We start from the raw sequence: 16,692 nt of genomic DNA on the forward strand, positions 1-16,692 counted from the left end.
GCTATTTTCCTTCCGCACTTTAAACACTTCAATAATAACTTTAAAAAAGAAAAAACCTCATGGACTGTCTGGCTGACTTTGATTCATAGAGTTTCTGTTGCCTGATTGGTCTTGTTCAGGTCACCTCTACCTCACAGCAGAGAGTTGCAAATAGAGGACATTAAATGCTATAATTTTCATAATAGCCTTCTGGGTTTTGCACATTTGCACAAATTAGCTATGCATTTGACTGATCCCTGTTCTTTTTGTCATAACCTTTCGTTTGATGAATGATTCTCACCACACTGGAAGATGAGGCTAGTCTTGATGCGTGAGCGTGAATTTTTGCTGCATTGTTGCAGCTGTGCAGGTGACATTTCAGGGGGCTAATGTGCATGCTCGCAGCTCAGTAACAACATGAAGTGTGAGTGGGAAGGCTAAGAGCAGAGAGAGACATTTCAGGATGGCCTGTGTGATGTAGTCAAGCGGAGACACATGCTTAGATGTCCTTTATGGCTCTCACCTCGGGTGTCAAGGGACTCATTTAAAAGCAGAGACCTTTGATATCTTATAGAAACACAGAGGTCTAGAAATGACACCCTCCAGTAAATGCTGTTGATGAGGTGGGGTGGGGATGCTGGCTTTTGTGTGTGTGTATTTGTGTGTGTGCGCAGTGTTTTGTGATTGGAAAGGGGGTTGCTGCTCTGCCTGTTTTCCATCTCTCTGGCCATGCCCTGACTCTGGCCCAAGAGGAGATGAAGAGTCCCATAAGGCGAGGGAATAGGTCCCCACCTCACTGATGTTTATATATTAGCCTCCCCACTGACAAAAGGAGGCAGAGAGTGGAGGAAAGACAGAGAGAGTGAGGAAACATGAGTGTGAACCCTCGCCGTATTTCCCATGAGCCTCCACTTGAGTGTCATTCTTTACCCATAATCACCTCAGTGGGAGTGGTGCTCTCAAACGCAGCTGACCTCACTCTCATCACTGCCTGCGGTGATAGAGGCCATCCATAACCATGCAGTGCATTATGGCCCGTAATGATGGGGACCGACTCCCTGCCCTGGGCTTTTGATGTGCTGGCATTTGGTGTGTGTGCGCGTGTATGTGTGTGCGTGCGTGCGTGCGTGCGTGCGTGCGTGCGTGCGTGTGTGTGTGTGTGTGTGTGTATGTATGTATGTGTGCACGCGCGTGTGTGTGTGTGGGCGCGCGTGTGCGTGTGTGCGTGTGTGTGCGTGTGTGCGTGTGTGTGTGTGTGTGTGGGTGTGTGTGTGGGTGCGTGTGTGCGTGTGTGCGTGTGTGTGTGTGCGCACGCGTGCGTGTGTGTGTGTGCGTGTGTGTGTGGGCGCGCGCGCGTGTGTGTGTGTGTGTGTGTGTGTGTGTGTGTGTGTGTGTGTGTGTGTGTGTGTGTGTGGGTGCGCGTGTGCGTGTGCGTGTGCGTGTGTGGGCGTGTGGGCGTGTGTGTGGTAAGGGGTGTAGAAAGGATGAAAGCCACCAGTGGCGCCCAGCATCTGAGAGGGCCCATAGGAGAGCTGCCACACAAGGTCTTTGTGTTTGTCCCGTGCTGGACTGATGTACAGCTCTGTGGTGCTGGCTCAGACCCAGGGGATGGAGGGCGCAGTCACACCACACCGCAGTGCACATTTCACCCCTAAAACTGCAGCGGAAAGAATTCATAAGCAGAGCCAGGAGTTAACCCAAATCTAAATAGTGACTTCATGTTTAAGAAACAATGCTCTGAAGGCTTGAACAATACATTAATATCTGAGCAATTAATGTTATTGAGGCCACAATCCTGAATTTTTTTTCAATATCTGTGCTTTCTGCACTCGAAGAATGAAAAATATGGACCATTATGTGTTTGTTACTGTATTTATTTGTTCTGAAATATTCTAAAACATCACTTTTGTATATTGCATTTATGTATTTTCAATGCTACAGCCCTGTTTGAGTGTAAAATGTACATACAAACTACATTTTATTGAATGTGATTATCTTCAAATCTCCTAAACCCATATTGCAAAAAGAACGTAGACAACATATCTGATTTTGAAACTGAAAAAAAAAAACGGACTTAATTATACACTCATCTTACATTTGTCTCCAGCAACACATTGCAAAAAAGTTGGGACGCGGGCAACAAAAGACTATAAAAAGTTGTCAAATGCTAAAGAAAACACAAGAAGGAACATTTCACAATTATTTAGGTTAACTAAATTAGGTTAACCCATGACTGGGTATTAAAAAAGAACATTCGAGAGAGGCGGAGTCTCAGAAGTATTCATCATCACTCCTTGAAAACCTGCGCCTGGTGTCTGATCACTTCTTAGGTCATCAAAATAGAAAACTTGGACTGGACTCGGACTGGAAAACAATGGCAAACTGAATTCTGCAGATATTTCAATCGCATGACTCCAGAGAGTCTGGGTGTTAAAATGGCCTGCCTGCAATCCAGACCTGTCACACTGGGTGCATCATGATTCAGAAGACCCCAGACCGTTGAGCCGCTGGAGTCCAACATCGGGCAAGAATGCATTTAATGCAAACATTTAATTCTCAAAACTAGCAACTGGTCTCCTCAGTAACCAAACATTTACAGATTATTGTTAATCTGAGATGTGATGTGCTGCAGGCATGTATTTTTAATAAAACAATAAAATGTTTATATATCCTTTCGATAATTGATATGCTGTCTTTGCCATGATATCCAAAAATATCAGATATTGTGAAATCAATTAATGGTACATGATGTAGCTATAAAGCAAAATGTTTGTATCCAAATGTTTACATCAGCAACAATTGCCTCATAAATAAACTTGACTTATTTCTTTATCCAGAATGTTGGTTCTCCTGGTTGGTCTCCTCATTTGTCCTAGGCAAATTGACAGCATCTTATTGACTTCCTTTCAGGCCGGCTCCTCTGATTGACAGAGTATGACTTCCTGGTAGGGGCCGTGCTTTTTAAGAAGAGGGAGTGAACTTTACAGTCCCCTAGCTGCAAAAACAGCATGTCTTAGCCCAGGGGTTCCCAAACTTTTCCACGACAAGGCCCCCCAAATACCACTAGGTTCTGGCCAAGGACCCCCGTGATGTGTTATTAAACCCATCGACAATACTACGGCAAATGTAAAAATACATTAAGCTAATCCTAATAATTATTTTAGCCACAAGCACTTCGCGATGGAGCATACAGTGTGTAAAAATTGCATTTGGGGCTTTCTGCTATATGAGAGCTATCGCTCTACTATTATTCCCAGTCATTATCATGGAAAATATAATGTTCAGATATGCGACACATTATAATGGCATTGTATAACAACCCTCATAGTAATAGGTATATGTTAACATTTTCAAATGTATTTATTTGTTGCTTTTATTTTTCCTTCCAACTTGCTGAGGCCCCCCTGGCACCCCCTCCCGGCCCCCACTTTGAAAACCACTGTCTTAGCCCATGCTAACGTGCTGCGACACCGAACACTGCACACCCCCAAGTGGAAGAATGGTGAATTGGGTTATGTGTCTTTTCCTGGCCAGTAACCCAGCTGATAAGCACTGTACGTGTAGATCTCTGGGGAAGAGGAAATGTGATTACAGAAAGCAGCAGTGGGCCTGTCATTCAGGGGGAATGGGGGGTGGTGCCTGTATAGGTGATGTGTGCGTGCTCAGGCAGTCTTAAACAGGCGAAAACAGAGCACTTGACTGCTCACCTAGCTAACCATATTAGCTGAGAGATTGGTTTGCATCAAGACCCTTAGGTGAGAGGACAGAGAAGACCTTGTTAGGCAGAGAGAAAGACGGGGTGGGGGGGGGGGGGGGGGTGCAGAGTACGGTAGGTCGGAAAGACACAATAGTTCATGAAGGAGTGAATTGGAGGCCTCACCAGAGTGAGTTGTCATTCATCTCTACTTCTCTTCTGCTTTGTGGTTTTTTCCTTCTCTTATTGTTTACGGCCGTTGTGCATCCACCTGTGAATGTGAGCCAGTCTGGAGAGAAAGGGCCTACAGCTGTAAGTAAAGAACAAAGGCTGTCAGTCAAGCCGGCTGATCTGGCTTATCCTTGGGCCGAGGGCTGAATGCTGGGCTGGAGTGGATGTTGGATGTTTATGTGCCTGTCAGGCCTCTCCTCCTCCTCTAAATCAAATGATACAGCTCTTAGGTACACCACTCACGGCTCTTTATGCCAGCTGCAGAAGTGAGCTGGCCGAGCATCTTTTCCCCCTCAGACTGTTTTTATTTCTCATATGGCAGGATCAATTCTGCGGCTGCGCTTCAGACATAAGATTGGTCTCCTTATGTCTCTTCTTATTCTCAGTTTAAATTTCACATTATTTCAAAACAATTGATTTCATTTCATTGCCAGGTAAGGGAGAGCTGGGTCAGTTGAGCATAGGGGTAAGATGAGCCACCCCTTTTTTCTAGAAACCGTAAACAAATGCTATCGTGTGACAGCATTTTAGGGAAGAGGGAATCATTCCTTACAATCTGTGGAAAGGTACAGCGCATGGCCAATGTGGTATAAAATGTATGTGTAAAAATATGTTTTTTTTTTGCTCTTCAAGTGGATTCCATTCATGTCCAGAGATGATTTAGAGAAAATGGGAATAGAACAACATTCAGATGCATTGCACTTCAATTGGTGCCCTTTTAAGCTATGACGTGAGGGCTAAACAAAATCATGAATGTTACCTTAGCTTGCTGTGAGAAGCATTTTCTTGCAAAATGATGGTTGTGGGGTAAGATGAGCCACCAGGGCTGGGGTAAGTTGAGCCAGCTAACTAGTACTTGTATTGCATCTGTAAGATTGTTAAGTTTGCCTTGACTTTGTGACCTCATTCTATATGGTTCCTTAGTGTTACTAAGAGCTAAAGTGACTAGGCAGCAAATCAATCTGACTTATTTAAGTAAATTAAATGGGTAAATTCTGTCTTGGCAAATTTTCAGTTGAATCTATTTAGCATTTATTTAGGTGTTTGTTACTACTTGTAGAAATTAAATTATTGTTTTAAGAAAATAAAAATGTTTTAGCTGAAATCTTTGTTTTGGACTAACTTACCCCACACCTAGGCTCATCTTACACCACATATGGGGTAAGTTGTGCCAGAACTGACCAACATTTTTGCAGAGACCATGATACCCTTATAAGTTATCAAAGAGTTGTTAGGTACAGAAGTTGTAGAACACTGCATTTTTGTTTGGTGTGAAGGTTATAAAACAAAATCTCTTTGCCACATTAGAATGATGAAGAATGTAAAAAGTGGCTCATCTTACCCCGTTCTCTCCTTAGTATGTTTGTAAGTAATTGTTTGTCACCAGGGCCATGTGATTTGGTTGAAATACAAAACACTTTTTTGTTACGTTTGTGCCTCTCATCTACACCACTCGAGCTCCTGAAAACGGAACGATTTACCAATGCTGTCAGCCCCGTTTTCATTTGAAAACTCCAGCTTTGCATTTTAATGTGGACAGAGAAATCCACAAAAATCTGAAAACGATGATGTATAAACTCCTGTTCCCTTCCTGGTTGGATTATGTCAGTCTGATGTGTCCCTCCCATAGGTCCCTCCCTGATTCATTGTTCTAATATCATCAGTCCTTTCCATGATTCACTTCCCCTTCCACTTCTAGCCTGCCAGCAGTGAATACAACATGGAGAACAAAGTACAAGCTTTACTGGCCTTGCTGTCCTTAGTAGCTTTTACTGGCCTTGCTGTCCTTAGTAGCTTTACTGGCCTCTGTACTGTGTTGTTAAATAAAATGAAATACATGAATCTTCATGTGATGTGTGCGATTGGTCACGTGATCTGTATTTCAGGGGTCCAGTGTGGACAAAGACTGAATTGCAAACGTGCACCTGGACTGAGATTGTATTGGTTTTCAAATGGAGTTTCAAAACGAGAACAGAATAGTGTGGTTGTAGCTAGTATGCAAGTGAGGAGGAAATTGCGTACAGATCTGACTGTGTCAACAGTTATTGCTGAAATGTGGTGTTTGTCAGACTATCTGTCTGAGGGCCTGTCCACACGGAGACGCTTTTTAGGTTAAACGCAGAGGTTTTGCTTCGTCTTGGCCGAGCACCCAAACGAATCCTGTAAACGCACTGCCCGGAACCGCATTTTTCTGAAACCTGGTCCCAGAGTGGAAAAATCTGAAACTGTAGCCCGTTTGAATTCGTTTAGACAGCGAAACCGCACATCCTGCTTGCGTATCGATGATGTCATCGCCATACCTCAGCTGCCCTGGACTTGCACTTATAGTATTGCCTAACAATACTAGTTTTCATGCATGACATTACCTGCAATTACACTCCGTAAGATAAATATCACAACTGGTGCTGCGCAGCGCCGATAGCTTATGACTTGGTGGACTGAACACTGTTTTTCCCGGTGTTTTTTTATGCATTCTAGCTACTGTCAGTGACGCGAGAGAACTTAAGTTATTAGGAAAGTGTGGTGTAAGTTTAGGCTACATTAATTTGTGCGTAGTGCCAGTGTCATTCATTTATTTTACATGTCTTACAACATATGTACATGCATTCACAGTCGAGTGAAATCAGATATAAGCATACAAAGACGCTTAGAACTCACGTTAAGCCGATGGTAGCACACTGAATGCAAATGCGCGATTTGATGCAGGCAAACGTATTGACTGTTACTAACGAAGGTTTTATAGCAATATTAAAAATGTGGCGACAGAATAGCCTAGAACTTGGGTAAGCCTTGCATTTAGTAGCCTAATTGCGGTGATAGCCAAAACTAATGTGAATCACGGACTATCCTACAACCAAAGAAAGTAAATCCTACAACCTACACGGACTATCCTACAACCAAAGAAAGTAAAGGTGATTAGTAGGCCTACCTGCGTTAGCCAAATAAAGGACGGGACTGCACCCTTCACAAACCGTAAAATAAAGTTTATTAGTTTTACAGTTGACTACAGTTGACAGTTCACCATCAGTCCACACAAACAATTCTGGTTTCCTTGCACTAGCCATTTCGTCGTAGCCTATTCTGTCTGTTTGTAAAGCACAAACTTTGGTCAATTTCTGTAAAGAAACAGTGCCACCTATAGGCCTGGGGTATGAAGTAACGTGTTGAGTCGTGTTGAGATGGATCCGTTTGGACGCAAATATTCTTGATACGGTTCCAGGGAAGACGGAGGAAAAAAAGATCGGTTTGGTACGTGTGGACTAGGCCTGAGTGAACAACTTCAGTCTCTAAATAATGCATGTCCCAGTCAACCCTCCCCAGGCGATAATGGACCCCCAAGCGTGCAGCATTGTTTGCTTATTCCCCTCATTGACACATAGGTCCTGGGGGATATGTGGAGTCAGACAGTGTGGGTGCAACACTAATATCCCCTCCCTCTTCCTCAACCTAAACATTTCCTTTAACAGTGAGCAGCGCTACACCTCAGGGTCATAAATTAAGTAGCCACTGCTGCACAAGATGTCCGCCTTCCAGCAAGACCCTACCCTGAGCAATAAACTTTGACATTGGCGCTTGAAAAACGGCAGCCCTTTTTCATTGTCAAGTGTTACAAATTGATGAAATGAGTTCATCGATGTTCCCCGGTCATTATCTGAGCGCCAGCACTTTGTTTTACAGACAGCGAGGAAAGGGGACAGCGCAGATTAGGCGGCCGGGCCACAGTTTATCAAACAAGATCTAATATCATCCATAAGAAGCGGGGAATCTGGAAATCAATACTTCATTACTAAATTGTTAGTGGAGGATGAAGAGCGGTGCTGGAGTTCAGAGACGTGCCTGGCTGGCCGGGGCACGGGAAGTTCAATGTCACCCGAGAAGTGATAAGTAAAGGCAGTGATGGGAAGAAACACTCTCTGTAATGGTGGGAGGAGGAGAGTGGGACAGGGCTGAGCAGACAATAGAAACAGCCTGAATCTGTGATTAAGTCCAGGCTACACTAATGAAAAAAGACAGAGGCCAAACACTTGGTCATTGCATCTGACTTGCTCTCACCATTGCAACTCTACAACAGACAATTCTACAATTCTATTCCAGAAGAATATATATATATATATATATATATATATATATATATATATATATATATATATATATATATATATATATATATATATATATATATATATATATATATATATAATATTCACCAGAATATATATACACATATAATAATAAGTGTTATTCATGGACACATGGGGTGTTGATATGTCTTCTTTTGAACAATAATGTCTATTACAGTTTTTCTCAGTCGCTTTGGTGCATTTTTCAGATCAGAATGAAAATTCTCATAACTATTACTTACTCTGAACAAATTGCAAATACTTTTGGACATGTATCAGTTGCTTGCATACAATTCTCTGCTGTTTTTTAACATTATCATTTTCTTATGTCATGTCAGTCAAAATGAACTATACTTATGAATGCTGAATAGTCGTTCCCAATAAAACTAATAGTCTTCATTTCATTGCTTGAGTCATTACATACAAAATTGTTGAAATAGTTATCAAATTCTGTCACAGTGCTGTAGAATTGCAAAGAGCATACAGTAAAAATGTACGCATTCAGTGTCTTGTACTCACTTACTCACCTAACTACAGCAATGTGTAACTTTACTTTAGTTTTCAAATGGCTGTACAAGTACTGTATAGTGCTGTCCTGAGCATGTTCAGGTAGTGTCACCGAGTTCTGACCTTTTTTTGCATTGGAAAACACTGAGAGAACTGTCATAATGAAAACATGACAAAGCCATTTGACTATCTTGTTCATAAACGATGGTGTCATGACTTCTCATTTTGATGACACTGACAGTTTCATTGACATGAATACCTGCTTTTGATGAATGGACTATCCATTTTGAGCAAGTGACGTGCTTTTGCAGGTCATCCACTAGGTTTTGCAGTTTGCACTAATTGTTTTGAGAAATGCACTAACTGCTGTGCAAATGTTAATAGTGATGTGAGAAAAGCACCAAAGCGACTGAGAAAAACTGTAATACTGGTTTTTTTTCTCATTTTCGTGTGCCATTCTATCTTATGCCCTTTAGGGTTGATCAAATTGGGCAGGAATAGAAGGTGGCATGGGGTGAGCAAAGGAGCAACAACTGACTTATCAGAGCATAGTCTAGGGTGCAATTGTTTTGCTTTGAAAATTGTTTACATGATCACATAAGATATAAAATGATACAATGTATTCTAGTTAACAATAGTTTGTAGTAGCTAGTAGTTAAGCACTAACTACCCTAGTTCAACTTCAAAAGAGCACTGATCAAATGCTACAGCACTGATTAAAGAGCACTGATCAAATGCTACAGGAGAGGAAGGGCAGAGAGAGAGAAGGCAGTGCGGAATTTCTCTGAAAGATTCTGTATCTCCGCTTTTTTCAGTTGGTATTGTTTAGTTCTATGGTGTTCTACAACTTTCACATACAGTGAGCGATGGCTTAAGAGAGGATTGTTGTGCAAGGCAAGTCAGTGTTTTGCTGGCAATTCTCTGAAATCAAATGTGTAACAAACAATTTATGTATTTTCTCTCAAGGACTTCTAACATGGGTATGTTGTTTTGCTAATTAAGCGTATGCTGCTGGGCTAGAACTTTGAAAAATCACCAATGAGGGTGGTTGATGCCCTAGCAAGACTTTATTACTGCAGCATCTTGGATCTTCACATGCTGAAACCTTCATTCTGCACTCTGCGAGCTCTGAAAAGCCCCCTCTCTGTGTGGGTGACAAAGACAAACATTTTTTATGGCCATCTCTGACGTTGGCAGAGGGAAGTTGACAGTCCAGTTTCACAGGCCCTCTACTAATGATTTTTGAGAAGCCCCCAACTGATTCCTAAATGTCTGCAATATCCATAAACAACTCCATACTGTCCAATTAAGCAGACAGAGATGTACTGGGCTGTCACAGATTTGCATGGCTAAGCACCTGAGATCCAAAGGATGATTGGGGTTTGTGTGTGTGTGTGTGTATGTCTGTGCATGTGTGTGTGTGTGTGTGTGTGTGTGCGCATGGAGGGGGGAGTGGGATGGCATGTCGGCGAGGGAGAGAATGAGCACAACGGATGACTTTCATTACGACATTACAGCCGTACCCTCACCCAATTACTGCCACGATTAATTGATTAGCTTACCTTTCCCCCTGCTGGAAAAGCCTGCCGCCTTCTCCTCTCTTCTGTTCCTTGTTCTCCACTGCTCTGTTGTTCATCTCTTCATTGTTTTTTTTCCGCAGTATTCTTTACATTATATTTAGCAGCTATACCCCTCCATCCTCTCTTGAGCACTTCATTAAATGTCATGGAGAAGGTGTTGTGCCTTGTCTGGGAAGTGCAACGCTGTGATACCTGTGCTAACCTTATCTGTACTCCTTTCACACACATGCCATCTTCTTTTACCTCCAGTCACCTCCCCACCCCACGCTGGGATCTGAGTGAGGCCCACCAGAGCATAACTCAACTCATTCAAATGGATATAATAGAGAGGGAATCATAGCGCTTATACTCAGCACCACCCCCCCCCTGCCCTGTCCACCTCCCATTCTCCTTCTCCCCCTCCCCCTCTCTTTTTCCCACTCGTACGGCTTTCCACCAACAGAGAACGCTTTCCTATTTGCATTAACCTGTGCGAAACAAAACATGATATAAGGCAGATGCTTGCTAAGGTTAGTCCTGATATACATGTAAGAGTAAGAGAAGACTGTTTTTATTGTAGGAATCTCAGGTAAATGTATTTGAAGATATATGCTGGTGTTTTTATCCTGGGTTACAGCAACACATGTAGAGAGAGAGAGAGAGACAGTGAGAGAGTGAGAGAGAGAGAGATAGAGACAGAGAGAGAGAGCTCAATGTCTGTTTTTGAATAACAACACATAGTTGAAAGTAGACAGGAGATGTCCCATGAATGTGCTTGCTTGCTGCACATAATCACTTTTGTGTGACAAAAAACTAATTGAACTCACGCTGTGTTGTGTACATGAGTATGACAAGAGCTAATGGGATCATTTAAAATACAAACGAGTCGTCACTATCTCTCCATTAATTACCTCTAATTACACCAGCACAACCCACATGCTAGAGCAGCCTTTACTGTATCCCACATTTGAGCAACGAGCCCCTGGACTCAGATTAGGTGTGCACTGCATCCACTAAATGATGTAAATGAAATTGTACCCCTTGTGGTTAAAGGACAGCTAGTGTCATTTTGAAGTTTTTGTAGAAGTAGTGAAGAAAACGTACCTCTCGGTCTTAAACTTAAACTGTTATAACTGTTTTAAAAATATTGTTTGAAATGATAACAATTGTAAAACATGACAACTAGTGTACAATGCTAACACTGGTAAAATCCATATAGAACAGGGAGGGTGTACACCAGTCCTTTGGGTGCACTGTGTTGCATCAGGTCTGTGTGCGTGTTTAATTGTTGTTTTTCACCCCTGTAGGCGTCCTTGGGGGGGCCGCCCGGTGGCATGGAAAGGTTCGCTCTCCCTGATGCAACTGTGTCTCTGGATTTCATCCAAATGCATGTCTGATCCAGTGAACCTCTGCAATGATTTTCATGATTGTCACCGACTGCCACTCACAACCAGTGAATGAGATGGGGAAATACCTGATTAGGTCATTTTTCAATTTCTTTTTTTTTTTTTAAATGGCTATTTTCCTGCCACTGTTAAGGGATTCATTCACAATCAAGGGGTTAATTTCACACCTCAGTGAATAACCTGCTTTAATCTCCATCCACAATAATTAACTGTGTCCAATAAAGTGGCCCCTCTCCTCCCTGTTCTTCCCTCTTTTATTGTTTTACATCCTTTACATGTCACCTCACCATCCACATGCCATACCATGCCAGCCAGCCTGCTAGACAGAACACAATCCTGCCCTATCCTCTCTCTCCTTCACACACACACACACACACACACACACACACACACACACACACACACACACTCTTTATTTCAGTTATTTGTGGTCTCTGGAATGTGAAGATCTGACCTTGTCGATCAGGCCCAGTGACAAGTTTAATCATGGTGTGCCCTGCACCAAATTATGGCTAAATAGGAATGCAAACAATAACCAATAACCAACAACCACTTACCAAGAGCACTAATACACCAACAACCACTAACCAAGAGCACTAATACACCAACAACCACTAACCAAGAGCACTAATACACCAACAACCACTAACCAAGAGCACTAATACACCAACAACCACTAACCAAGAGCACTAATACACCAACAACCACTAACCAAGAGCACTAATACACCAACAACCACTAACCAAGAGCACTAATACACCAACAGACACACAGATCCCCAAGAGCACTAATACACCAACAGACACACAGATCCCCAAGAGCACTAATACACCAACAGACACACAGATCCCCAAGAGCACTAATACACCAACAGACACACAGATCCCCAAGAGCACTAATACACCAACAGACACACAGATCCCCAAGAGCACTAATACACCAACAGACACACAGATCCCCAAGACTTCTAAAACCATTCAGACTTACTTTCTTTTTATTTCTAGTCTTTGTTTTCTGAATCTGTCCACTCACTCCTGTCCACAGATGAAGAGAGACACTCTCCCTCACACACATACCCTCTTTCACACCCAGAGCTCCCTCACACACATACCCTCTCACACCCAGAGCTCCCTCACACACATACCCTCTTTCACACCCAGAGCTCCCTCACACACATACCCTCTTTCACACCCAGAGCTCCCTCACACACATACCCTCTTTCACACCCAGAGCTCCCTCACACACATACCCTCTCTCACACCCAGAGCTCCCTCACACACATACCCTCTTTCACACCCAGAGCTCCCTCACACACACACCCAGAGCTCCCTCACACACATACCCTCTTTCACACCCAGAGCTCCCTCACACACACACCCAGAGCTCCCTCACACACATACCCTCTTTCACACCCAGAGCTCCCTCACACACATACCCTCTTTCACACCCAGAGCTCCCTCACACACATACCCTCTTTCACACCCAGAGCTCCCTCACACACATACCCTCTTTCACACCCAGAGCTCCCTCACACACATACCCTCTCTCACACCCAGAGCTCCCTCACACACATACCCTCTTTCACACCCAGAGCTCCCTCACACACACACCCAGAGCTCCCTCACACACATACCCTCTTTCACACCCAGAGCTCCCTCACACACACACCCAGAGCTCCCTCACACACATACCCTCTTTCACACCCAGAGCTCCCTCACACACATACCCTCTTTCACACCCAGAGCTCCCTCACACACATACCCTCTCTCACACCCAGAGCTTTTCCCTTTTCTTTCCCTCCTAAAAGCTTTTGCCATTGAAGTCTGTCTGGAGTTTGATCTATTTACACGGATGTAACATGTCAATTATGAATCCTTTGAAGTCATGGAGTATTTATGTTCAACTTTTCCCCTCTTCAGAGCAGAAGGAAGCCGGGATTCTTTTCGCAGCCGTGTAAAGGGTATCTGATGAAGTGTCCCTTTTCTACCCACTGTTGTCATGACGGAGCGGCAGCCTCTCTCTGAGCCATGTAAATGAAGGCTTGCCAATGGCCCTGTGATCCGCCACAGAAGAGGAGAGCACCGTGAAGGCTTTGAAATGTTGATTTAGCCCAGTTGGAGGACAGAGGGTCTCCGCGCGCTGCACCTTTAAAAAAAAAACCACCATTGATCTAAGTTTCATGTGCGCTTCAAAGTTTGTGAAGGTTGCCCCTCTCCTCTTTATTTCCCACTTCAGCCCCCAATGCCAGCAACACCCCTCTTCTCTCACCATCTCCATGAGGTGAAATCCCAGCGCTAAACGTGAGGCTCTGTGTCGCCTTAGCAGCACGTGGCAGGCATGATCCTTTGAAGTTTACAGAGGACAAAGGACAAGAGACACTTTGCTTAAACCTAGTATTTACCAACAGTATAGACACACAATGCATTAGTATTACCAACAGTATAGACCCACAATGCATTATAATGACATTCATACCTCATAATGATTTAGCAATCCACTCCATTTACATTTTTATGTACTCATAAAATGTAGCACTAATGTTATAGTACTGTATAAGCCTGAAGAATCAGTATGCCTACAGAGCCTCTTGATAATGCCACTGATTACATTTTGGTCTCATGTCAAATGCTCTGTATTTAGCCATATGTGACTTCATACAAGCTTTCATGACAAAAATATAATTTACACTGCAACATTACAATGTTGTGAGCGCTGTGTTTATACCAGTATAATATAAATAGTGATATAGACTTGCCAGTCACGAAGATGCATTATGAATACTTTATGAACATTTACAAAAGTGTTTATAATGCTTTATGGATACTTGGTAAAGTGCTACCAGACTGGGCTCCGTAAGTATGTCAATCAAATATTTTGTCCGCTAATGTGCTGACACAAAAGTTTACTGCTCAAGGCTGCATGCACAGTTCCGAAAATATTAGGTCATGTGATATTTTTGGAATCATGCAAAACAGTTTCTTACTCTCCATGTTTGTTGGCTGCAGTTTAACTGTGGGAAGAATCAAATCTAAAATGATTCTATCTCCATTTATAGAGCTACAGTAAGCAAGCTGAGGAGCACATGGCTTTCTCCAGAAGCTCATTTCCAAATCAATAATTCATCATCAAAAAAGCTCTTTTCCACATAGGAATAACATTTTGCTGTAATTGTAAATGATTCCATCTGCTCGGGTTTGTCCGTCAGCATTAGAGGGTTTGCAGCCATGTAAACAGGATCTAACATCTTAAAAACGATCAGTGGCAAACCCCATTTCCCACTCAAAATGATGGGTTTACACACCAATCCTCCTGAGGCCATCTTGAGTGCTCGTGATTCCTTGCATCTCCGGGCCTCCACGTAACACAGTCTGGCAGTGTCAAAGGGGAAAACAAAAGCACACAGAGAGAGGGAGGAACAGATATTGTCAGATACTCTGCCCCAATCCAACCACGCCGCCTCCTGAAGCATAAACATCCCACTGTAAATCCCACATCCATTTGTCTATTTTCCATGCACTTTTTATACATTATGATGTGTACCAATCATGGGTTTGCAGACAAATCTCTCAGGAAATCTGAATGACTGAAATATACATTTCCCATGAAATCTGAAATACTACACTTTTGTCCAGTAACTAAGCGCCTAATTAAGCTCTTCAATCGCATACTAGCTCCAGATTAAAAAAAGAAAGATATCCAACCCATGTGTTTGATGGGTGCCTGATTTTTCTTCTTTTATTTTCGTCTTTGTTGATACCATGTCATTAACACGTATTATGTATTATCCAAAGGCACTTCACAGACCCAAGGTCTAAACACCGAGAGCAACTACCAAGAGGAAACCCTAATCACCAGGGGTGTGATTACGAAAACCATAGTTGCTAACCCGTTAGCAACTTAGTTGGTTTGCAATGGGAAATTGCATTGCAACCAACAAAGTTGCTAACTAAGTTAGCAACTATGATTTGGAGAATCACACTCCAGGCTGGCAGCACTTGTGTTGTATAGGCATCATGTGAGAAGAGTGGCATGATGGTGTAACCTGCGTTGTGTTGAACCTGCGTGATTCAGCCCTGCACACGCCCGGACTCGAACCCGCGAACAGCAGCACCTCGGATCGGGAGGCGAGCGCGCTAACAATTGAGCCAATAGCCCAGGCTACTGGCTCGCATGCCAGCAGCACTCTTGAGGCGTCGGGGAGTGAGGTTTACCAACGTTCCACAAGCACAGCTAAGCTAGCTGCCATCCGTTACACTCACCCCCCTAAACCTCACTCCCGATCCGGGTCACGGCACCAATGTAACCTGCGTTGTGTTGAACCTGCGCGATTCAGCCCTGCACACGCCCGGACTCGAACCCACGAAACAGCAGCACCTCGGATCGGGAGGCGAGCGTGCTAACAATTGAGCCAATAGCCCAGGCTACTGGCTCGCATGCCAGCAGCACTCTTGAGGCGTCGGGGAGTGAGGTTTATCAACATTCCACAAGCACAGCTAAGCTAGCTGGCATCCGTTACAATGGCATGCACAGTACAACGTACTCTGTGTGCGTATTCTGTGAGATCAGACCCACTTGAGATGAGACTTGAGGGGAGTGATGTTTGCAGTCAGCTGCTGATGTCATAAACCCTCAGTAGACCCCAACCCCAACATTACCACCTCTGACCGGACATGCATCTCCCGCTGGGGGAAAAACACCCAGGCATCTCACCTGCCTCGCCTCACAGGTGACAGCTCATCAAGAAGGTAGGGAAGCAGAGCTGCTCCGAGCAGGGGTTTGATCAGGTGTTAACTCCACATAGCCCACCAGCCATAACATGCATGACACATAACCTGGCATATCTTCACAACTCCTCTGTCGGTCCATTTGTTTGCCTATAGCCCCCTCTCTCAGAACAGAACGAAATGCGCTGTACCTGTCTGTTTCCTCCTTTCTGATTTGTCTGCGGAAGAGGCTGCACACTGCAGAGTGCTCTCCCCTTAACCCCCACACAGCTACTGGGGCTTCAGCTGGTGTTCACATGTGCTCCATCACTTTCTGTATGTGTGGAAGACATATTTATTTGCACATATTTGACATTATAGTGCTTACTGAGAATCTATATGCTGCACTTTTGTAAAAAACTTGACACTTATATTCATCATTGCAAATACTTCAGGAAGCATCTCAGGTTCAAGTTCAAGTTCACTTTATTT

At 43.5% G+C, this 16,692-nt stretch overlaps 1 protein-coding gene across 1 annotated transcript in view; it reads left to right on the plus strand.

Annotated features, from left to right (window-relative positions):
* Positions 1–11,532, plus strand: part of znf217 (zinc finger protein 217) — a 31,474-nt gene extending 19,942 nt beyond the window's left edge. The window contains exon 6 of the mRNA XM_042098863.1: positions 11,399–11,532. The gene's annotated coding sequence lies outside the window, so the exon portion shown is untranslated. The remainder of the gene's footprint in view (positions 1–11,398) is intronic.
* The last annotated feature ends 5,160 nt before the right edge of the window (positions 11,533–16,692 follow it).

The sequence above is a fragment of the Alosa sapidissima genome, chromosome 7, assembly GCF_018492685.1.
Source record: "Alosa sapidissima isolate fAloSap1 chromosome 7, fAloSap1.pri, whole genome shotgun sequence".
Classification (NCBI taxonomy): domain Eukaryota; kingdom Metazoa; phylum Chordata; class Actinopteri; order Clupeiformes; family Clupeidae; genus Alosa; species Alosa sapidissima.